Here is a 24084-nt window from a genome sequence, read left to right as displayed (position 1 = left end):
CGTGCCGGGTGGTCAGCACTGCGGAGGCCAGAGCGGGGGTCCCCGGGCCGCCCCGCGTTTATCAGGTGTCCGTGCGCTGTTGAAAAGCCGCCAAGCAGCCTGGGTCCGGGGACTTCGCACGGCTCCCGACCTCGGCGCCTGCCCTCCCCCAGCCCTCGGGCTCTGTGGACCCGGCAGCGTCCCCCCACCCCCGGGACTGTCAGCCCCCACCCGGTGCGGCCCGGGCGCCAGGCACTTCTCGGAGGCCGCCCCAGCGGTTCGAGCCTTTCTGGCAGCGGAGCCGGCCCGATTCCGGGCAGGCGCGGTCACCGGGGCTGGACTTTCGCAGCGGCCTCGGGAATGCTCTTTGAAAGGGGGCCCCGGGGGAGTAGCCACCAGCACCCCAGCCGCTTCCCCTCGCCAGGCGCGACGCGCGTCCGATGTCCCCGGGTGTCCGCCAGTGCGTGGGGGGCTGTTTCCCGTCCGCCCAGCTGCGCCCATTCAGGCCCGAGGGCCAGCGGGGCGTCCACCTGAGAAGCTCCGCACGTCGGCGCTCGCTCAGACGCCCCACCCGGTAACCGCGGACTCGCGCCTTTTAGTTGACCGCTGGGCTTGGCTCCGGGATCCCCGTCCGGTTTCCCACGCCGGGCTGGGGGCTCCGGACCGGGGCTGGCGCCGCCACCCCGCCCCGCAGCCATCAGAGCCGTGAAAGCCTCGGAAATCCCTCTGTTCACGCTCCTGCTCTACAGAGAAGGAAACAGGTGCCGAGACTTTGGGGCCGGGCTAGAGCCGTGGGCCCTCGACCCTTCCCGCCGCTCCCGGCCTCTCTGGTCCCTGCGTTCTGCAGCGGTTCCCTGAGCGCAGGGGGGACTGGGGGTAGGGGGCGTACCCAGCCGGCAGGGACCCAAGGGCAGCCTCAGGTGCCAGGATCCGGCGTTTGTCCCGCGGGCAGGAGCCAAGACCTGCTGCATGGAGACCTTTTTGAGAAACCGCGGCCTCTTCCCACCCCCAGCCCCCCGGACTCCTGCGTTCAGCGTCTTAGCCTTTAAGCCTCCCTGAGCCAGGGCTGCGAGCTCGGGTGTCCTTCGGCCGCCGCTTCCCGGCGCCAGAGGGACCCCGCGGTCCGCACGCGCCTCTCCTCGGCCCCGCGTGGCAGGTGTGGGGGTTCCCGCTCACCCGCCACGGCGCGCCCAAACCCACGCGGCCCGCGGCCCCTCGCGTGCTCTGCGGACGGACCCCGGGCCGCGAGAGGGGTTAGCCTCGCCAGTCCCCACGCGTGGTCTGCGCCGGGAGCGCCACGGGCTGGAACCTGCCTCGGGAGGAATTCCCCGCGCGGGGGTGCGGCGGCTTCTGCCCCAGCTCCGTTGGGAGCCGCTGAGCCGGTGCCCTCCTGGCCCAGCGCTGTGGCCTCGCCGCCCTCCCGCACGCGTCCGGTGGGAGGCTGTGTCCACTAGGCCTGTAGCCCGCTGTGCCGAGAGCGCGCGCGGGAGAGGAGCCCGGCCCTCCCCGGGGCAGGCTGTTTGGACCCGGAGGGACCCTGAACCTGGCTCCGCGCCTCGAGTCCCAGCAGCGGCGGAGCCTTCCCGGCCGCCCAAGGCCAGGGACCCGGCCTGGCTTTTCCTCTAGTGCTGCAGACCTCAGCGGTCCAGCACCTGGCACAGATGGGCAGGTTTTCCTCCACAGAGGACCAGAGAGGACGGCGTCAGAGAGGGAGGGGAGCCTGGGCCAGTGTCTGGGGCAGCCTGTGGGGCCCTGGGGGAGGAGACCGCGCTGGATGGGCCGGGACCCTAGGGTCCAGCCTGCGACTGCCTTGCAGGAGGCACTGGGCAAGACACCTGCGGGCGCCGCACAGACACGCGAGGACCACCATGCCGCTTTTCTCCCTTGCAAGACCCTGGGCAAGCAGAGGTCCAGCCCTGGTCGTGTTTGAGGTTCCCTCGGCCACCCCAGTGTTCTGCAAGTATCCGAGAGGGAGGGAGCAGGAAAACAAAGGGCCGCCCTGACCAAAGTCATCCGGGTGTCTGGCTCCCAGGTCGGAAGATCCAGCTGGGGTGAAGGATCTTCCATAGGACTCCCAGCTGGGTACATTTGAGGCTTCCCATGACACGGTGTTACTCGTAGGGAAGCCAGGCACACTGGCATACTATCATTTTATTTCTGAGACAGGGTCTTGCTCTGTTGCCCAGGCTGGTGTGCAGTGGCGCAGTCACAGCTCAGTGCAGCCTCTACCTCTTGGGCTCAAGCGATCTTCCTGCACCACCACACTCAGCTATTTTTTTTCTTTTTTTTTTCTGTAGAGATGGTTGATTTCTTCTCACCTTGATCTTGGAACTACAGGTGCGAGCCATGGCTCCTGGCCTAGGACAGTGGTATATATTATAGCACTCCCACCATACTGGTGCAATAAATGTGAATAAATCCTGAAAGCATAGACAAGGCCCGGTGCCGTGGCTCAAGCCTGTAATCCCAGGACGTTGGGAGGCCAAGGCAGGTGGATCACCTGAGATCAGGAGTTCAAGACCAGCCTGGCCAACAAGGTGAAACCCCGTCTCTACTAAAAATACAAAAATTAGCCAGGCAAGGTGGTGCAAACCTGTAATCCCAGCTACTCGGGAGGCGGAGGCAGGAGAATCACTTGAACCTGGGAAGCAGAGGCTGCAGTGAGCCAAGATCACGCCACTGCACTTCAGCCTGGCAACAGAAAGACAAGAAGGTGACTCTGTCTCCAAAAATAAAAAAAGACAACGGTGTAACAAAATGCCTAGAAAGTGATGACTTTGGAGTATTTATTGCCTACTTAAAATATAATTTATTTAATTATACATTTACTTAGTTTAAAATTTAATGGCTGGGCACGGTGGCTCATGCCTGTAATCTCAGCACTTTGGGAGGCTGAGGCAGGTGGATCTCTTGAGCCCAGGAATTCGAGACCAGCCTGGACAACACGGCAAAACCTCATCTCTACAAAAATACAAAAATTAGCCAGGCATGGTGGTGTGCACGTGCAGTCCCAACTACTCTGGAGGCTGAGGTGGGAGGATTGCTTGAGCCTGGGAAGTTGATGCTGTGGTGAGCCAAGATCGTGCCACTGCACTCCAGCCTGGGTGACAGAGCAAGATCCTGTCTCAAAAAAAGAAAAATTTAAAAAGAAGGCTAGACAGGTAGGTTGGGCAGTGTCAGGAGGACCTCGGTGCACATCAAGAGTCTGTACTCGGCGGACGTTGGGAGGTCCTGCAGGGACGTGCTGGAGCCTGGCAGGTGCCTGCACCCTTGCTCACGCTGCAGCAGCTCCTGGGCCTCTCCTCTTCCAGGCCATGCCTTGAACTCATATGGAACCTCCATCCTGAGCAGGAAAGAGGGTGAGCAATGGGTGGGTGCTGGGAGAATGCTGGGAGGGCCTGTGGGCACTGGGAGGTGCTGGGCAGAGGTACCCTTCCTCGCCCCCACCTGCCTCAGCCCTCCAGCATGAGATTCCATGTTGCCTCTGGAGGGGTGAGGCTGGGAGGGGAGGGTGTGGTGGGGTGGGAGAGGCCCTGGTCCCCCACCTGCAGAAGAGAAGCAGCGGCCCTCGTTGATCACAGTCCTGGGACACAGCACCTCAGCCAAAGTTAGGACATGCCCCTCTGGAGGACAGCTGTGCCCCCAGAGATGCACTGCGTTGCAGCTAGACTAGGAGGGGCCAGTCTGCGGTGAGGTGAGTGGCTGGGGTTCTGAGTGTGGGGGCATTCCCTGAGATGTTCAACACCATTTTCATCTGCATCCGAATGTTCAGCAGCTCCCAGGCTGCCGACATGTTGTTTCTCAGTCTGGGTGCTGATCCCTCGGGGGGGTTGTTTCATGGCCATTCACTGGGCTGTCCAGGTGCCATCCATGCTCTCTTCTCTGTGGTTCTGTGCCTCACACACGGTGCGGGGACAGCATCCACGGGTTGTCCTGGGCAGAGGAGAGAGGCATCCTGGCGCACCAGGGGAGAAGGCACAGGGGCCTCTGGCAGATGAGCCTTCAAGAAACAGTCAGGCCACGTGACCCTTCCCCCAAGTGAGGCGCCCCTGGACCCACAGGGGTGGGTGTGGGGCTGCTCTGACGGCAGCCAGCCCCCACAGGACCTCTGAGTCACAGCCTCAGCCCACCTGTGCCTCAGAGTCACTCCTGACAGCCCCACAAACCAACTCTGTGTGATAAGGGACAGGTCCCTGCTCCCCGCTCTGCTGAGGGAGGCGCCCGACTTGAGCCTTCCCTTCTGTCCTCTCTCTGACACCCCTGCACTGGTAACTGAACTGCATCTTACAAACAAGCACTTGTCCCCTTTCCAAGTCCTCCCACCACATTCACGCATTCGCCTTTCAAAGGCAGAGCTGGGCTCTGGTCCTCGCTCACCGGAGAGGAAACCTAGGGAAACCCACGAAGCCAAGGTCACGCGGATGTCCAGCGAAGGCAGAGCCGGGGCCAAGCCCGGCCTTCACACGCCATGGCCACTTTCTCTCTGCCCAGCACAGGAGCTGCAGGGGAAAAGCCCTGGGGGACGGTGCCCCAGCCCACCCATGCCCAGTGAGTGGTCAGGGCAGGTGTGGTTTCGGACCCCAGGCTCAGGAGCTTCTCACCGGCCATCCTCAGAGGAGAAGCCAGCCCTCACCCCAGGGCTGTGCACTGGTGCCCACAATGCAAATGCCATGAAGCCTGCAGCAGCTGCAGCCAGGAGCCAACGGGTCACGGGCAGTGCCCCATTTGCCTGGGACAGCTGGGCTCCCACCCCAGACTCCCTTCTCCTGCCAAGGGTTTCCCCACAGCAAGGACCGCCTTCCTCCTCTGAGCCAGCCAGGCAGCCACTAGCCCAGTCTGGCTGGGGAGAGAGCCCTCGGTGGTCTATTTCCCCGCCCTGTCCTTTCCTTCTCTCAGGCTGAGCCCAGTGCTGGGATAGAGGATGGGGAATGGGTGCTCCTGAACTGCTGATTGGCTGATCCCTATCACCCACCAGAAGCTGCAGGGGAAAGGTGAGCACTTCCCAGCTGGGGAAGGCATGTCTTCCTCTTTAAGGGGTTTCTTGGCACCAGGCAGATTCTCATGCATTTGGCATAGTGTAACCATTCAGAACAGTTGCTCTCTGTTCAGATATTTCCAGAGCATGCATTTAGGGGCAGGCCAGGTGATGGGGCCAGGTTGAGTCAAACACTATTCTCCACCCCAGAGACCACTCGACCTGTCAGGCTACACAGGGATGGGTACACCTTGGGTCCCATGCATGAGTGAGGGCCACGGGGCAGGAGGCGCCAGGCACATGGGCGGGGTCCGGCCGTCAGCGGGAGGGGTCTCCTGTGGAGGTGATAACAGGGGTCTTGAGGAGTGAGCTGAGGGGCTGGCATGAGCAATGCCAGAGCCATGAGGGGCAGGCCGTGGGGAGAGGGACGGAGTTCATCCTGCCAAGAGTGAACTGCAAAGCAGGGGCTGTGGTAGATGTGGGGAATTGTGGACAAGGTGGGCCAGGACGTCGGGGAGCAGCCGCAGTCCTGTGGGGACGCTGTCTGGGAGCCCTCCGTGAGGGCAGAGCTGAGCTGGAGGATGATGTCATAGGAGCCAGGGAGGGAGGGGGCTGGGTTTGAGACGCTTGAGGGCATTTGGGAGATTCCTTGGCAGGAGCTTGGTGGTGGCTTGGGTGTGGGAAGTGAAGGAGAGGGAGGAACCTGGGAAGATCCCGGCTCCTGTGCGAGGGGGTGGTGGTGATCCTGCCTGCAGAGAGGGGTGGGGAGCCCGGGGAGGGGGTGGCTTGGAGGGAGGGGGAGCCCAGAGTTCACACGGGGACACACGGAGTTTCCAGTGACTTTCTGACATCTGTGAGGAGGTCAGAGCCCAACACCGAGGTGGCTCTTGAGATTGCAAAACCAGGAGGCTGGTCCTGAGCTGACCCGAGCAGAAGGGGCCTGGGGCCTGAGGGTGCACAGGGAGGACGGAAGCGTCTTTAGGGGCAGTGGACTCACAGCCAAGTCAGTCGGGAGCCCCCACAGGGAGACAGTGGGTTCAAAAGCAGAAGGAAGCTGAGAAGAGCACCCTGGGACTCCCATATTCAAGGACCATTGTTTTGAGATTTCTGACCTCGCATTCAACAGTGACAAGGGCAGCAGATACCAGTGCTCTCAGTCCAGGACCTTCTGGACTTCAAAATGCTTTCAAGCACCCGCCTTCTCTGCATCCCCAACATGGAGCTGGCAAATACAAAGCCAGGTCAGGAATGGCCCTAGGGCCCCCACCCCAGCCCCCCAGTTTGCATTCATTTGGTTCCTGAGCTAGGACACCCCTCCAGCTACAGCATCTGGCTGCTGCGATGGGGGCCAGGGGCTTCCAGGCCGCTCTGTCTTTGCACATCAATTTTACCACCTGCCAGACGCCAGGAGAGGGCATATGAAATATAAAATGAGTTGAGGCATAAAAGTGTTTCGGAATAAAAATGATGTGCACTGGCAAGGGATTACAGTTATTACAAGGACCATGCGCTGACACCATCACTCACACCTAGGAGCAGGAGAGTGTGGTCGCCTGCCGACGGAGGCAGCAGCCAGTGTGCCTCCTCCTCTAGGGACAGGGCTGCAGGTGGAGTGAAGCCAGCCCTCAGGGAGTGTCCAGGGCTCTGGGGTGGTGGCTCACAATGCAGGGCCGGCGCAGTAGCTGACGCCTGAAATTCCAGCACTTTGGGAGGCCGAGGCGGGCGGATCACCTGAGGTCAGGAGTTTGAGACCAGCCTGGCCAACATGGTGAAACCCTGTCTCTACTAAAAATACGAAATTTAGCCAGGTGTGGTGGTGGGCGCCTGTAATCCCGGCTACTCAGGAGGGTGAAGCAGGAAGATTGCTTGACCCTGGGAGGCAGAGGTTGCAGTGAGCTGAGATCGCGCCATTGCGCTCCAGCCTGGGCGTCACAGTGAGACTCTGTCTCAGAAACAAGCAAACAAAAACAATTAGGTACATTGCAAATACAAAAGTTTTTTTGTTACATTTCCCAAGGTGTCTTCACATAGATTACTTCATTGGATGACCTAACACACCCAGCAGGTGGCTTTGGCAGGTGGCATTCCTATGTTTGATTCTGCCCACTCTGCAGAGGAGGCAAACAGGGATCCTCCACCACGTCCGTCCCTCTCCATCCCACCCGCCCCTCTCCATTCCATCCATCCCTCTCCATCCCATCTGTCCCTCTCCACCACACCCATGGTGAGAGAGCAGAGGGAGCTCCTGCCTGGCCCCCGCCCTCCCTGCCAATATTCCATGCTCTTGGGGCACCCAGCACAGGTCCCAGCGCTGGGCCCACAGCTCCCCAATGTGTCCCAATAACGCTGTGCCTTTGACTTCAGAGGGCAAGGGGGAGCCACAGAAGGTTTTGGGACAGGAGCTGTCATGGCCTCCTGATGGAGACTGGATGCAGTGTTGGGCCGTAGCAGGCAGGAGACTCCTCAGGAGGCTGTCCCAGTGATCTGGTAGTGTGACGAGCAAGAACAGCAGTGGGGGTGGGCAGTGCACCCCAAGTTGTGCCATATGTGGCTTCCGCGTCTCAATCCATGTGAACTACAAGGCTGGCCATGATCAGGGCCGGGCCTCTGTGGCTGCTCAGGGTGATTTCTCATGGATCCTGCAACCCCGTCTCCCCTTCACAAGCCTCTGGCCAAGCCCTGCTGGCCCCGGTGTCTGTGTCCTTGCGCCATAGGCCAGTCTCAGACATTCCTGTCACTTGTGCTTCGTGGCCTTTTCCCAGCCCTGGCTGGCATCTCCTGGTGTAGGAGAGAGAGAGGCTGGGAGGAGAGCAGCTCAGCCCACAGGAGGTGCCCGTGGAGGCTGGTAGGAGCCTGGGCCCCCTGCACCCTCCCCAGTCCTCAAATCCTAGGCCAGGGTCTCACCCTCCATAGTCTTGATTTCTCCACCTGTGAAGGAGCCACTTTTCCTGCCTGCCAGGAACTGAAGTCAAAGGCACAGCGTTATTGGGACACACTGGGGAGCTGTGGGCCCAGTGCTGGCACCTGTGCTGGGTGTCACAAGAGCATGGAATATTGGCAGGGAGGGCGGGGGCCAGGCGGGAGCTCCCTCTGCTCTTCGGACGCCCCTCCTGCAGCTCTTCCCACCACCCCACTCCCCATTTTGCTCTGCTTTGGGTGGCCAGTCACCCAGGGGTTGCATCCAGGGAGGCTCCTGCAGGCCCAGCTTCACTGGCCTGGGAGGGCTAAGCTGCCTGGCCCAGGGGCGTGCCCACTTCGTCCTGGGCAGACTATGGGCACCCTGCAGGTGGAGTCCCATGGCGGGGCTGGAGCCTGGGGTAACTCGGCAGGACAGAGGCCCGGCCACCAGAAATCTCGCCGGCTGATAGCCAAGCTCAGGGCACCTTGCACCCCTGTACCTGAGGACGGGTTGCAGCTGAGGAGAGTGCCGTCATCCTCCGAGGGGAGGCACTCAGCCCTGCCGAAGCCCCTTTGAATGAGGGGAGGCCTTGGGAAGCTGGGTGAGGGGTCAGAAGCCGGGAGCTCTGGATCTCGGGACTTGGAAAAAATGTGCTGCATTTTGCTGCAGTATCTGCTTGTAGGACCCAGTGCTCCCAGCGAGACCTCTCCATCCCCTCCTCTCCCCGCCCCTGCCTCACACCCTCTCTCTCTTCCTGTCCTTCTGAGTCGTGTTTGGTCTGTGATGTCACCGCCCCCTCCCTGTGGCTGCCATTCAGAGCTGGCAATAATGAAAAGTGCCAGATTCCCACTCACTGGGCCCCAGCGGCACTACAGACACCGAGCCCTTTGTTGCAAATAATTAATTTGGTCCCATGTTGCGTAACATCCTAAAAAGCTTTCCGGGGCGAGCACCCGCCAGACACCGTGATCTCATCAATACTGCATCGCATTGGACACTACTGCTGTGTGCTTTCATTAAAAATTTAATTTGTGGTTTAAATCTGCATTGTTCCCTTTAAAAGGATGGCGGGGCCTGGGGTGAAAAGGGAGGGACAGGCTGGGGTCTGGGGGTGGACATTCTGGAGTAGAGGAAATCCCACGCCCCTGGGGAGGTGGGGGCGGGGCTTCCCACTGGAGCAGCTGCCCCTCTCCGATTGGCTGGGCTTGGTCTGTGGCCTCTCCTGGTGCTGGAGGGAGGTGGATGGACCATTGATGGAAAATGCTTTTCTGAGGCTTAATGGTTTTCCCTTCTTCCTCAGCCACCTCGGGCAGAGGGCTGCTCCTGGGAACCCAGACACGGTAGGAGGGCCAGGTGATGGTGCAGGAAGTGTGGTCTGGAGATCCCATCCTCTGTGCCCTCCAGACCCTATGCCCACAGTAGTCAAGACCAGAGCTGCAGCCCCGCTCCTACCCTCCTGGCTGTGGGGCCTCAGGCAAGCTGCTTGTCCTCTCTGAGTGCAGGAGAGTGAGTGGGGGCCTTGCGTGTCCCCAGGGCCAGGTCAGCACCCCCGGCATCACCCTCACCGCTGTGTGGCCACGGGGCAGGCAGCCCTTGCTGACTGGGTAGCAGACCCTCTGGAAAGGCCGAGGTTCTATTTTCTGTCTTTGTCTAGACCTCACTCTCTTCCAGAGAGGATTTAAGCTGGCCTTCGTCATCAGTACCGCCTGCAGACCCGGCCCTGGGATTTATTTCGCTGCGAATGGGGGTCTTATTGTTTCCATTGTGTGTGGTGGTGGGGCATTGGTTTCTCTCCTGCTTCCAGTGAGCAGGGAGGGGACGAGAGAGCTCAGGTTCTGCTCAGCGAAGAAAAGGGAGGAAGGTGAGGGGAGCAAGGAAGAGGAGGAGACTCCGTGGCGACTTCAGGATGCCACCTGCCTGGCTCTGCCCCAGGGCTCTTTGGTCCCTCCCGCCCTGGCAAGGCCAGTTGTTTCCCTGCGGAAGGCAGGGATTTGTGCATCTCCGGCTATCTGCTGACAGCGTGCCAGAGTCATTAAGCTAAGCCTCCTGGGGCCAGCAGGAGAGAGGGGACAAATTGCTTTGTGAAATTGATTTGCTGCTGTTAGCATTTACAGCTTGCCCTGGGTGCGCCCACAGTGTGAGGAGGCTGCGTGGGGTCCCGCCCCCCTTCTCTCCCCCGCTGCACCCGGGCTCTCACTTGGCACCTGCACACACATCACCTGCCGCATGGCGCAGAGCCAGGCCTCAGGACACGGACCTTGGTACTGCTCACCTCAGGGCACAGGTCCAAAGCATCCCAAATGCCCATGGGGGTAGACGGCCACCCACGGCTGTGGCCTGCAGAGAGAACTGCCCCAACTCTCTTGGCTAAGTTGGTTTCCACAAGCCAGCGTGAGAGCAGCGCCCAGGAGAGCTGAGAGGGCACCTGGAGGCCCAGAGAGGAGGTGCGAGCTAGCCCTGGGCCAGGGTCTCCCCAACTCTTTTGTTTTTTTTGAGACAAAGTTCCGGTTGTGGCCCAGGCTGGAGTGCAGTGGTGTGATCTCGTCTCACTGTGACCTCAGCCGCCCAAGTTCAAGCGATTCTCCTGCCTCAGCCTCCTGAGTAGCTGGGATTACAGGTACACGCCACCATGCCCAGCTAATTTTTGTATTTTTAGTAGAGGCTAAACATGGTTTCACCATGTTGGCCAGGCTGGTCTCGAACTCCTGACCTCAAGTGATCCGCCTACCTCAGCCTCCCAAAGTGCTGGGATTACAGTCGTGAGCCACCGCACCCGGCCTCTCCCAGCCTCTTGGGAACCCCTTCTGCCACTCAAGCTGCCTCCCTCCATTCCAGGGGAAGGGGGGCACAGACAATGTTGCCCTTGTCAGCAGCGGCTCTCATAGAATCTGTGTGAACTCAGGTGACAGTCATGGACCCACACAGCTGTGTGCTGGGACCAATGGATCCTCCCAGACAGAGAAACGTGGCTGAGCATCGCCACCCAGGAAATAGAAAGCACTGACAGTTCCTTCCAGGTGGGTCCCGCTATGCATCTGAAGAAACGCACGCTTGGTAATGAGGCAACATGGCCTCGGTGCACCCCAGGAGACGGGAGACTCAGGCTGCAGCCGCTGCTGCGTTCAGTAACCTGCTTTCAGGCTCTCCTTGGGCACTAGCTCTGAGCAGGCTCTAGGCAGGACTGGATGGTGGGAAGGGGGTCCAGGAAGTATGGCTGTGAGAGGAGCAGCCTCAGTATCTCTCTGGGGCTGGAGCCAGCTCCATCGCTGAGCTGCTGTGTGACCTCAGACAGGTGACTTCACCTCTCTGGACTGTGGTAAGGGTTAAACGAGACAAACCCCACGAGGCTCTTAGAACGGTACAGGTTGAGGCCAAGGTGGGCAGATCACCTGAGGTGATTACAGGCACCTGCCACCAAGCCCAACTGATTTTTTTATTTTTTCAGTATTTGTATTTTTAGTAGAGATGGAGTTTCACCATGTTGGTCAGGCTGGTCTCAAACTCCTGACCTCAAATGATCCGCCCATCTTGTCCTCCCAAAGTGCTGGGATTACACATGTGAGCTACTGTGCCCAGCTGAGTGTCATCACCATTGTGACCTAGTTTTCCTCACACTCTGACACCAAATGTGTGAGAGTTTTCTTACATCAGCCAGTTCTTCAACTTCCCAGACAGCTGAGTGGCCTTCCATTTGCTTCAATTCTGACACTAACTGCCTGTCATTAGCACAGACCTCACATTTAAGGCTCAGTTCCACGAGACTGCCCCCTCCTTCAGACACCAATCACAAGTCCCAGGTTGACACCAGTGTTCTTCTGGTTGACTGGCTATAAATCAGGGGTTCCCATAACACTCACCTCAGGTTCAACAGTTTGCTAGAATGACTCACAGACCTCACGAAAGTGCTTTACTCACTATTGCTGGTTTATTATAAGGGCTACAACTCAGAAACAGCCAGAAGGAAGAGCTGCACAGGACAAGCTACGGGAAGGGGCACCAAGCTCCCACACCCTCTCCAGCACCTCGACCTGCGCACCAGCCCAGAAGCTCTCTGAACCCCGTGTTTAGGGGAATTTATGGAGGCCCCATCACACAGGCATGGCTGATGAAATCATTCACGATTGGTGATCAACCCAATCTCCAGCCCCTTGCCCCCCCCTCCTTTTTTTTTTAGACAGAGTCTCACTGTGTTGCCCAGGCTGGAGTACAGTGGCACGATCTTGGCTCACTGCAACCTCCACCTCCCAGGTTCAAGCGATTCTCCTGCCTCAGCCTCCTGAGTAGCTGGGATTACAGGTGTGCGCCAGCACGCCAGGCTAATTTTTGTATTTTTAGTAGAGATGGGATTTCACTATGTTGGTCAGGCTGGGCTCGAACTCCTGACCTCCTGATCCTTCCACCTTGGCCTTCCAAAGTGTTGGGATAACAGGCGTGAGCCACCACGCCCAGCCATTAAATTGGGAGCCTTTAAGAACTCCCCGCCCCCAGTTGCTCTTTCTTTTCCCTCTGGCACGGTGCCTGGATCCCTCGGTGACAAAGTGGAAGGAGGCCTCCTGCTGACCCACGATGAAGCTACTGTGGGAATGAACCAGAAAGAACACCTGCCACCTGGAGCAGGTGGTACCTTGGGGGCTGTGAGTTATGGCCACCAAACCTATGGCTGCCTGGGTCCCGCCCACCTGTGGGATATGGTGTCCTCAGGGGCGCATCGGCTGCCTTCGTGTCCCTGAGCATGGGGAAGTCCTGCCCAAACTAGCTTCTCCTGGAGTCGGCTTCGTCTTTGAGACAACCACTACCTGCCCGTCAACCCCCTCTTCTGCTTCAGTTCCCCACAGGTGGGTTTCACGCTCTGCAGCTGCAGCCTGGGCTGGTGGAGGAAGCTCTTTCAGCTGTTTCCAAGCAGCACCTCGGCAAGGTGAGCGGGCTGAAGCCGGAGGCCTCCGCGGCGCTGGTGTCTGAAGCAAAGGTAGGTCACTGGAGAAAGAGTCGGGGGTGGGTTGTCTAGAAACAGAGTGTGGTTGTGTGTCTGTGCATGTGGAAAGAGGACATGGATGTGTGCGTGTGTGTGTATGTGTAAAAAGAGGATGTGGGGGCCAGGCGCGGTGGCTCATGCCTGTAATCCTGGTATGTAATTGCTTGAGACCAGGAGTTCAAGACCAGCCTAAGCAACATATCAAGAGTCTGTCTCTACAACAAAAAATAAAAAATTAGCTGGGCCTGGTGGTGCATGCCCATAGTCCCAGCTACTCAGAAGACTGAGGCCGGAGAATCGCTTGAGCCCAGGAGGTCGAAACTGCAGTGAGCTCCAGCCATACCACTGCACTGAGCAACAGAGTCAAACCCTGTCTCAAAAAAAAAAAGAGGACCGGTTTTTTGTGAGTGTGTAGGAAGAGGATGTGGTCATAGGAGTGTACCTCTGTTTGTGTATAGGGTTGTGAGTGTGTGTGTGTGGGAAGAGGATGGGGTCATGTGAGTGTGCCTGTGTGTATTGTGTGTATGTGTGTGTGTGTGTGTGTGTGTGTAGGGGGTGTGAGAGTGTGTGTGTANGTGTGTGTGTGTGTGTGTGTGTGTAGGGGGTGTGAGAGTGTGTGTGTAGGAAGAGGATGGGGTCATGTGAGTGTGCCTGTGTGTATTGTGTGTATATGTGTGTGTGTGTAGGGGGTGTGAGAGTGTGTGTGTGGGAAGAGGATGGAGTCATGTGAGTGTGCTTGTGTGTATTGTGTGTATATGTGTGTGTGGGGGGGGTGTGAGAGTGTGTGTGTAGGAAGAGGATGGGGTCATGTGAGTGTGCTTGTGTGTATTGTGTGTATATGTGTGTGTGTGTGTGTGTAGGGGGTGTGAGAGTGTGTGTGTAGGAAGAGGATGGGGTCATGTGAGTGTGCTTGTGTGTTTTGTGTGTATGTGTGTGTGTAGGGGGTGTGAGAGTGTATGTGTGGGAAGAGGATGGAGTCATGTGAGTGTGCCTGTGTGTGTTGTATGTAGATGTGAGAGTGTGTGTGTGTGTGTGTGTGTAGGGGGTGTGAGAGTGTGTAGGAAGAAGATGTGGTCATGTGAGTGTGCCTGTGTGTGTTGTATGTAGATGTGAGTGTGTGTGTGTGTGTGCGTGTGTGTGTGTGTGTAGGGGGTGTGTGTGTGTGTAGGAAGAGGATGTGGTCATGTGAATGTGCCTGTGTGTGTTGTTTGTACATGTGTGTGGCAGGTGTGAGAGTGTGTGTAGGAAGAGGATGTGGTCATGTGAGTGTGCCTATGTGTGTTGTGTGTATATGTGTGTGTGTGTGTGTGTGTGTGTAGGGGGTGTGAGAGTGTGTGTGTAGGAAGAGGATGGGGTCATGTGAGTGTGCTTGTGTGTTTTGTGTGTATATGTGTGTGTATGTGTGTGTGTGTGTAGGGGGTGTGGGTGTGTGTGTAGGAAGAGGATGTGGTCATGTGAGTGTGCCTGTGTGTGTTGTATGTAGATGTGAGTGAGTGTGTGTGTGTGTAGGGGGTTTGAGACTGTGTAGGAAGCAGGTGTGGTCATGTGAGTGTGCCTGTGTGTGTTGTATGTAGATGTGAGTGTGTGTGTGTGTGTGTGTGTGTAGGGGGTTTGAGACTGTGTAGGAAGCAGATGTGGTCATGTGAATGTGCCTGTGTGTGTTGTGTGCATATGTGTGTGTGTAGGGGATGTGAGAGTGTGTGTGTGTGTGTGTGTGTGTAGGGGGTGTGAGAGTGTGTAGGAAGAGGATGTGGTCATGTGAGTGTGCCTGTGTGTGTTGTATGCAGATGTGAGTGTGTGTGTGTGTGTGTGTGTGTGTGTAGGGGGGTTGAGACTGTGTAGGAAGCAAATGTGGTCATGTGAGTGTGCCTGTATGTTGTATGTACATGTGAGTGTGTGTGTGTGTGTGTGTGTGTGTGTAGGGGGTGTGAGACTGTGTAGGAAGCAAATGTGGTCATGTGAGTGTGCCTGTATGTTGTATGTACATGTGAGTGTGTGTGTGTGTGTGTGTGTGTGTGTGTACGGGGTGTGAGACTGTGTAGGAAGCAGATGTGGTCATGTGAGTGTGCCTGTGTGTGTTGTGTGCATATGTGTGTGTGTAGGGGATGTGAGAGTGTGTGTAGGAAGCAGATGTGGTCATGTGAGTATGCCTGTGTGTGTTGTATGTAGATGTGAGTGTGTGTGTGTGTGTGTGTGTGTGTAGGGGATGTGAGACTGTAGTAAGGGGATGTGAGACTGTAGGAAGAGGATGTGGTCATGTGTGCCTGTGTGTGTTGTGTGTATATGTGAGTGTGTTTGTAGGGGGAGTGTGTGTAGGAAGAGGATGTGGTCATGTGAATGTGCCTGTGTGTGTTGTGTGTACATGTGAGTGTGTGCTGGGGTGGCATCACAGGAACTCACTTGCTGTAAGGCCAGGCCACATCATGCTTGGCGTCAGCTCCCCCGCCGCACCTGGGTTTGGATCCCGGCTGCTCCGGCTGCCTGCTGTGGGTCCTGGCACACATTAACCTCCGAACACCACTGGCCACATCTGAAATATTGCAAGGAGCTATAGGAGAGGAATTATGCAAAGCGTGGCCGTGTCACAGTTACAGATTTCCCGTGCACCGTGGTGGTGCGGACACAGGTCGGCCGTGGTGTGCACGGGGTCAGGCTTCGTCTTCTTGTCCCTCTCTGCTCCCCGCTCCTCCCCTCACCAAGGGAGCCGGGGCTGCCCTCCTGGCCACACTTTGGGAGGCCGTCCTTGTCCTCGAAGCAGGGCCCCAGCGATGGCTCTTCAGCTCCAGGATTCCTGTGGTCGAGATCCGGCGTCTCTTTACTGTTTTTAAAGTGTTTTGCTGCTGGGAAGCCTCAAGCCTCTCTGCAGAGGGACATAAATAAAGGCAGGAACTTGGCCGTTAGCCGGCTTCGTGTGGCGTTTCCACGCGGGAGCGCCCTGGGCGTGCTGCAAGCAGCCCTCACCAGCCAAGAGCGGCGGGGAGGCTCTGGAGCGCTCCGGCGCTGGGTCAGGTGCCTCTCACTCTCTGGGCCGCAAACAGATGGGGGTGCCTGGCAATGTGTCCCCCGCCTAGGTGCCATGGGGGGAGCAGGGTAAGCCCACCCTTGGGATGGAGCTCAGTGGCCGTGGTGGGGCAGGTGAGAGGCAATGCCTCAGAGTGCTCCTCTCTACGCCTGCCTCTGTTCCCCAGCTGGACATGGCGCTGGCAAACAGGTCATGGAGGCTAGAACCCAAGGCCCTGGGCGGAGCACTCCCTAGCAGTTGTGGTTCAGGTTTGGAGCCAGGCTGACCCTGGTTCAAGTCCTGTTGCTGTGTGCGGCCGTGTCCCTGGATGGGTCCAGTGTGTAGACTAGAGACGGTGATTGTCCGCTCCTGGGTGCTGGGCTCAGAGCTGCTGGCACCAGCGCTGGGGGCTGTCACCCCCAGAACTTGAACCTCGCAGGCAGTTGGGGAAAGGTCCGTGTGCGTAGAGCTCAAAACTCAGCCAGCGCCCCACGTGCCCATGAGGACTCTCCACCTCCTACCCAACCCAGATGAGGCGCCTGCTCCCCACCCCGGGCAGGGTGTCTGTCATTCTGGCTCAAAGGTGGAAACCGAATGGGGGGCTGGTGGCAAAGTTCCCCAGGGGGTTTCACTTCTGGCAGGTGGAGGGGGTGGGAGGCGTGCCTGGAGGCCTGACATCAAGCTGGGTGAGTTGGACCCCGCAGGCTTGAATCTAAGGGGGCTCAGAGGGTGAGAGGGGTCTCAGGCCACGTCTCCAGCCTCTGCCCACCTAGCCCTGAGCCTCTGCTTTCCTTCCTTTAAAAACTGCTACTGGCACGTTTTCTTGGATTACCTTTATGCTGAATAACACTAACCTTCCTAAAGCAAAAAATACTTGCCTATGATAAACAACTGGAACTGGGCAGACATCGATCGAGGCCCCTGCAATGTGACTTTCCTCGTGTGTTTTCGGGAGATTGCGGAGAGCCGCCGAGCCTGGGAGCAGCGAGGGCACAGGTGAGAACTGTGGCCGGGAGGGTCCCAGGAGCTGCACAGATAAGTAACAGGAGCGAGAGACCAATTAGAAAGCAGTGCCAGAGCCGGGCTCGGCGGCTCACGCCTGTTTTCCCAGCACTCTGGGAGGCCAAGGCGGGCAGATCACCTGAGGTCAGGAGTTCGAGACCAGCCTGGCCAACATGGTGAAACCCCGTCTCTACTAAAAAAATACAAAAGTTAGCTGGGCGTGGTGGCGCATGCCTGTAGTCCCAGCTACTCGGGAGGCTGAGGCAGGAGAATTGCTTGAACCTGGGAGGCAGAGGCTGCAGTGAGCCAAGATCCCACCACTGCACTTCAGCCTGGCGCCTGGCGACAGAGCAAGACTCTGTCTCAAAAAAAAAAAAAGAAAGAAAGAAAGAAAGCAGCGCCGGAAGCTGGTGAGGAGCCGCAAAGGTGGGGTTTCCTTGAGGATGCCTGGAAGCCATCCTAGGGTGCCGGAGCTCTGGGAGAGCTCAGGGGCTGGCCCTGAGTTCGAGATCAAGGGTTTTCTTGAGGATGCCTGCAAGCCGTGCTGGGTATGGGTGTCTGGGGAAGTGTGGGCTGGCCCTGAGTTTGAGATTGAGGCCCAGGCTGAGAGCACGATGACTCCTGCATTGTGGGGTCACTCGAGCTGTGTGCTCCCCAGGAGCAAGAGCAAAGAGGGCAGAAGGAGGGGGGCCAGCAAGGAGGCCCCCAGAATAGGACATGAGTTCCCTGCCTGTCCTCAGGCACTGCTAAGAGGGAAGAAAAGCTCTTCTGCCCCTCCTGCCCCTCCTGTCCTCCTCCGCAGAGTCAGGGGACCCCAGGTGGCTGTGGCCAGCCCATCCAGGGATCTGAGCCCCAGAGCCCTCATGCTGGCCAGGTGAGCAGAGCTGGCTTGGCTGCAGCTGTGCTGACCCTGCAACCTTCTCCGAGGCCTGAGGACGCCACGCTCCCTGCGTGCCAGCAGGTTGTAATTGGGTTTCGCTCGGGGCCTCTAGCACTGACCAGCATGTCCCAGCCCCTGCCTCCTCGGTCCCTGAGTGTGCGTCCCTGATGGTTCTGTAACCTCCGGCCGTGGGCCTCCTTCCCTCCTGTCTCCTCAACGGCTCTGATTCCACCGGGCAAGGTCAGGCTGGCATGAAGGAGTTGGAGCTGGAGTGTGGGCACCAGGCACAGAGTATGCTTCTAAGGGCCGCCTGTGGGGAGCTCCTGATCTGCCCACTCCTGAAATAAGGGGCGCCCAGAGCAGAGGGGATTCCGGATGGGTGGGCAGCAGGCACCCGCCGCCATCCCAAGGAGAGTCACAGCCTGTGAGGACGTTGACCCTGGTAGGACCCGCCTCCCTGGGCTGTGCCAGGGGCTCTGGGGCCTGAGCCCCCATCTCCAGTGCAAAATGCAGAGGCGTGGGAGGGAGTCCAGTGTAACAGTGTCTGCCAAACACAAGGCCTGGCGCCACCTGGGAATGTCCCCCTGCCTGTCCATCCCTCCCTCCCCCACCTCTTCATCTGCAGACGGTGGGACGGACATCTGGCAGAGCATCTTCCATGACTCGTGACCTCCCAGAGATGCATGTTCTAGGGGTCCCCACGTACAGTCAAGAACACAGAGGCTAAGAGGGATGAAGGCACTGGCCCTGGGTGCCAGGCTGCTCCAAGCAGCCCAGGACTCAGCCTTGGTCCTCCTGCCCCTGCCCCTGGTCCCCACCTCCGCGCGGTGCGCAGGTGGCCTTCTGCTTGGGGTGCCCAGGTGTTCAGCAGGTTTGTACTCAGAAATTTCGAGGCGGCACAGGGTGTCCTAAGCTGCCCCTCAGCCGGTCTTCACCCTGGCGCCTTCACCAGACACCCGCCGTGGCTCTCGGCTCAGTGGGCAGCTGAGTGTGCCCTCTCTGGGTTCTGACAGGTTCCAGCTTGTTTTCTGAGACCTTGTCAGCGTGGGGCCTGCCGGGGAGCAGGTGCTCGTCTTTCAGGGGACAGCTTATCCTGGGCCCCACAGGCTGCCCGGGGCCTCGTTCGGGTGACTCCTACACGCTGAGAGGAGGAGCTGAAAAAGATTCGCAGGGAGTACAGGTGACTGTTTTTAAAATGAGGCCGAAGCTTTCACATCTCGAAGACAGGCTGACCTGAACGTGGAGGTTTGGCTGGAACCGAACCAGGCAGGTGCCATCCACTGCAGCTCCTGCCCCTCCTCTCGGAATCCCCCAGGCCCTGGTTTCTGATTTCAGACTCGCCTCTGCTCCGTTTCACGTCTCCTGCAAGCAGACAAGCATGAAGCCTGCCCTCTGAGGCCGCATGAATAATAGAACTGAAATCATCCCTAGTTAAAAATAGATATTCTTCTTAATAAATATTTTACATACTGTCTTTAGGATATACAGATCCCCTGGCTGAAGAGTTAAAGCAAATCCTGTTATTGAGCCCAAAGGCTGTCACAAAGGCTCTGCCCGGGCTCTGCCAGCACGTTCCTGTGGCACGGCTCTTGCCTCAAAGCCACCCACTCTGCGGTGACGTCCGAAGCCGATAGCGCACACACGGATAACGTCGGAACTCATAGCCAGGAGCGGCTTGGGAATTCTTGGGCGTATTAGTCACCTGTGAATTTTATGGAGCAAGTCAATTATAAAGTGCCCTCGGTTAGTGAGCCCTGGCGTTCAGAAGAGCCAAAAGCAGGTTCTTACGTTGCGGCTGCGAGGCAAGGCCTCTGCCGTGACTGGAAGCTGGGGCGTCTGGGGGCAGCTGTGTGCAGGAAGAGAAAATTCTGGGCAGAAGCAGTTGGAGTTTAAAGTGCTGGCCCGTTTCCGAAAACTTTGCAAACGTAGAGTGATCTTGAAGGTCTCCATCAGGGAAGGCATGGAGTGATCTGGCTGTGGCAAATGCATTTAAATGATTTGCAGGAAGACCTCGTAGCCTTGCTCCCACCCCCATGCTCTTCCCGGGGAAGGCCGAGGCAGCTAGGAAACGCTGGAGCCTGCCCAATGTGCAGACCACTTCCCGGGGACCCCACGCTGCATGGCACAACGCAAAGGCTGGAGTGTCCTTATTTAACAGGAGAGGAAAGTGGATACCGGAAGGGCAGAGTATGCTGGGCTGGAACAGACAAGCCAAGTGGGGCTGGAGGGCCCGTGTCTCATTCCCTTTGCCCCACACCTCATCTGGTCTGGCTACATGGTATTCTGGAGCTGAGTGAAGAGACCCTTCTCTGTCAGGGCCGCCTGCCCCAAGGAGGGGCTGCCGCTTTCCTTGTGTTCCACATACTCTGAGGACATTTTGCTTTAGCACCCAGGGCCCTGGATGGCATGTAGGGCTCTGGAGCAGGTCTGTCTCTGCTCTAGACGGTGAATCCTTGAGCCCTGGTTTATAGCTGGGTCCCTGGTAGATGTTTTGTTACATGGGTGGGTGGGTAGGTGGATGGGTAGGTGGGTGATATGGCTTGGCTGTGTCCCCACCCAAATCTCATCTTGAATTGTAGTCCCTATAATCCCCACGTGTCAAGGGAGTGACCTGGTGGGAGGTGATTGGATTATGGGCATGGTGTCCCCCATGCTGTTCTTGTGATAGTGTGTGAGTTCTCATGAGATCTGATGGTTTTAAGTGTTTGGCAAGTTCCTCCTTCACTTACACTTCTTATCCTGTGAAGATGAACCTTGCTTATTCTTCACCTTCCACCATGGTTGTGAGTTTCCTGAGGCCTCCCCAGTCATGTGGAACTGTGAGTCGATTAAACCTCTTTCCTTTATAAACTACCCCGTCTTGGGTAGTGTCTTTACAGCAGTGTCAGAATGGACTAATGCAGTAGGTAAATGGACAGGTGGGTGGGTGAGTGGATGGTGGATGAATGGATGGATAGATGAGTGGGTAGGTGGCTGAACAGATAGATGTGTGGGCGGATGGAGGGATGGAGGGATGAGTAGATGGGTGGATGGAGAGGGGATGGAGCAATGGAGGGGTAGGTAGATGGGTCGATAGATGGGTGAATGGAGGTATGGGTGGATGGGTGGATAGATGGAGGGGGTGGATGGATGAACAGGTGTGTATGGATAAGTGAATGGAGGGATGGGTAGATGGGTGGATGGCCAGGAGCGGCTCAGCAATGGGTGGAGGGATGGGTGGATGAGTGGAGGGGTGCGTAAATGGATGAATGGGTGCCTGTGTGGATAATTGGATGGAGGGATGGTTGGATGCATGGATGCATGGATGGAGGGATGGTGGATAGGTAGATGGATGGATGATGGAGAGAGGGCTGAGTGGATGGATGGATGAGCAGGTGAATAGATGGGTAGATAAAGGGATGGGTGAATGGGTGGATGAATGGAGGGATGGGTGGATGGGTGGAGGGGTGGGTGGATGGATGGGTGCATGTGTGGATAAGTGGATGGAGGGATGGGTGGATAAGTGGATGGAGGGATGGGTGGAGGGGTGGGTGGAGGGGTGGATGGAGGGGTGGGTGGAGGGGTGGGTGGATGGATAGGTACATGTATGGATATGTGGATGAAAGGATGGGTGGATGGGTAGACGTGCGGTTGGAGGGATGGTGAATAGGTAGATGGATGGATAGAAGGAGGGGTAGGTGGATGAGGGAGAGAAGGCTGAGTAGATGGATGGATGAGTAGATGGGTGGATGAAGGGGTAGGTGAATGGGTAGAAGAATGGAGGGGTGGGTGGATGCATGGATGATGGATGGTCAGGGTAGGTGAGTGGATGGAGGGATGGGTGGATGTATTGATGGTGGGTTGAATGAAGGGATGAGTGGATAGATGGATGGAGGAGTGAGTGGACGGGTGGAAGGATGGGTGGATGGGTATATGAGCAGATGATGGGTGAATGGACAGGGATGGGTGGATGATGAATGGTGGATGGATGGGAGGGTGGGTGGATCCAAAAGGGGAATTAATCCCAGCATAGAATGGGAGCCCAAGACCTCTCTTATTTCACGGTTCATCATGTAGGTGGGAACATGTTTTAACCCTTCCCTTTCCCACTGCCCTCTGTTGGCTGCTTCCCAGTTCCTAAATTATTAGCTCTGAAAAGGGGGGACTGGGGGAGTGGGGGAAAGAGTGGAGATGCTGAGCCTTTCCCATGTGGCCTCCAGAGGCTTCCAGGACAGACTGTGGCACCATGGTTAGCAGCCAGGAGCAGGTTAGGACATTATGGTGTCTCCCTAAACTAAGAGGGGTGCTCCAGCATCAGGGAGTCAGGCGCCATCTGCTGAGGGAGGGCCTGCTAGGAGCCCGCTCGGGCCAGCCTCTGGCAAACACACGAGAAGTTAGAAATAAAAGTAAAGACATTCCATTCTTCCAATAGACAGAGTCTTAAAGATTGTGTCACTGGAGGTACGCTTGCTTTACATTTTTTGCTCTGGAAGAGGTAAGGGGAAAAAAATCATGAATGTTTTCATTTCTCTGTGATTGAGAAAACTCTTAAAATATTAAACTATTGCTTAATAATTGATTAAAACTAATCTCTGTGGGAGCCAACCACCCATTTGGTAGGAGCTCTTTAAACTTTTAGGGGCTTTTAGCTCCCCTTGGCCGCCTAACCTTTCTCTTGTCTGATTCATTCTGGGCTGGGCAGACGTTTGGTCTCTTGTGGATTGATGATGTCAGGATGCTTCTATCAGGCCTCGGCATGGCTGATGAGGCTGGATTTCGAACAAGGAACGTCCTAGGGACACAGGGTCTGGAGAGGCAGTGAGGGAAGAGGGAAGGAAGGTCTGTGAATAATTGTTCGGCAGCTTCTAAAACTCAGGATGGGAGGCACAGAGAACAGCCTGTGGCCTTCAGAGTCACTTAAGTTGTCTGGACTGAGTTTTCCCACACAGTGACAATGATGTCTGCCTCTGCATTTTCCCAGAAACGCCAAAACCATCGAGCAAAGTGGCTTAGAATGTGGGCGCAGGCATCCGACTGCCTGGCTTCAAAACTTCCCCAGCAAGTTACCTAATGTGTGACCTTGGACATGCTTTTTACTTTCTCTATACCTCAGTTCCCTTATCAATAAAGTAAGGATAGTAATATTAATAGAACCCTCTTCTGTGCAGATGAGGTGAGGCAATGCACGTGACGTTCTTAGCATTGACCGGGGCTGGGCAAAGGCAGGCCTCACTGTGTATTTACTATGCTTATTAAGAGCTCAAAGGAGACTGGATTTTAAAACAGCTACTCTAAGGCCAGGCGCAGTGGCTCACACCTATAATCCCAGCACTTTGGGAGGCCAAGGCAGGAGGATCACTTGAGCCCGAGAGGTCAAGACCAGCCTAGACAACATAGCAAGACCCTACCTCTACAAAAAAATTAGAATTTAAAAAAAATATATATTTATTCTGATTTTCTTTTAACAGAAAAATATTTAGAAATTAACTGGGCGTGGTGGCACATGTCTGTAGTCCCAGCTGCTCAGGAGGCTGAGGTGGGAGGATTGCTTGAGCCAGGGAATTCAAAGCTGCAGTGAGCCATGATCATGTCACTACACTCCAGCCTGGTGACAGAGAGAGACCCTGTCTTGTAAATAAACAAAAACAACTACTTTGAAAAAGGGATCATTGGGTGAACAACTAAGCCTTTGAAACCAAGCAGTCCCAGCCGGGCGCTGGAGTCTCTCTCTACGGACTTCTCCACTTAAAATGGCCAAGCTAGAGGCTGCCTTTTCTAGGGAGCTGTGGGGTATTCCTGGGGAAGACCAAGGCCCGGGGGAGCCAATGGTGGAGGTCGAGGGTGCCCTGAACTAAGAGTCACGCTGTAGGCTTCACAGCAGCCAAAGAGGGCTCAAAATGCAAAAAGAATAAATAAAGCTCAGGCTGCCTTTCTCTCTCTCTCTCTCTCTCTCTCTCTCTCTCTCTTTTTTTTTTTTTTGAGAGAGTCTTGCTCTGTTGCCCAGGCTGGAGTGCAGTGGCCCAATCGTGGCTTGCTGTGGCCTTGACCTCCCATGCTCAAGCCAGCCTCTCGCCCCAGCCTCTTGAGTAGCTGGGACCACAGGTGCATGCAAACGCGCCTTGCTAATTTTTTATATTTTTTGTAGAGACAGGGTCTCACTATGTTGCCCAAGGTGGTCTCGAGCTCCTGGCCTCAAGCATTCCTCCCCTTCGGCCTCCCAAAGTGCTGTGGCATGAGCCACACTGCACTCAGCAGCCTTCCCTCTCTTCTTCCCCTTTTTGTCAAGACAATACAGGCATGTGACTTTATTTATTTATTTATTTATTTATTTGAGACGGAGTTTCGCTCTTGTTACCCAGGCTGGAGTGCAATGGCGCGATCTCGGCTCACCGCAACC

The 24084-nt window shown here is 56.8% G+C and overlaps 1 long non-coding RNA gene across 4 annotated transcripts in view; it reads left to right on the top strand.

Moving 5' to 3' along the window:
- Window positions 1-24084, top strand: part of LOC108301706 — a 26417-nt gene extending 2333 nt beyond the window's left edge. Inside the window, exons 2-5 of one of the 4 annotated variants that reach the window (XR_005199504.1) lie at window positions 2277-2348; window positions 4876-4970; window positions 6081-6195; window positions 24047-24079. This is a non-coding gene — a long non-coding RNA (uncharacterized LOC108301706). Of the gene's footprint in view, window positions 1-2276; window positions 2349-4470; window positions 4971-6080; window positions 6643-24046 lie in introns of those variants that run through there. The other 3 variants (XR_005199506.1, XR_005199505.1, XR_001823975.2) reach the window with 3 other exon arrangements.

The sequence above is a fragment of the Cebus imitator genome, unplaced genomic scaffold (assembly GCF_001604975.1).
Source record: "Cebus imitator isolate Cc_AM_T3 unplaced genomic scaffold, Cebus_imitator-1.0 Scaffold36, whole genome shotgun sequence".
Classification (NCBI taxonomy): domain Eukaryota; kingdom Metazoa; phylum Chordata; class Mammalia; order Primates; family Cebidae; genus Cebus; species Cebus imitator.
This window is presented reverse-complemented; position numbering and strand designations above follow the sequence as displayed.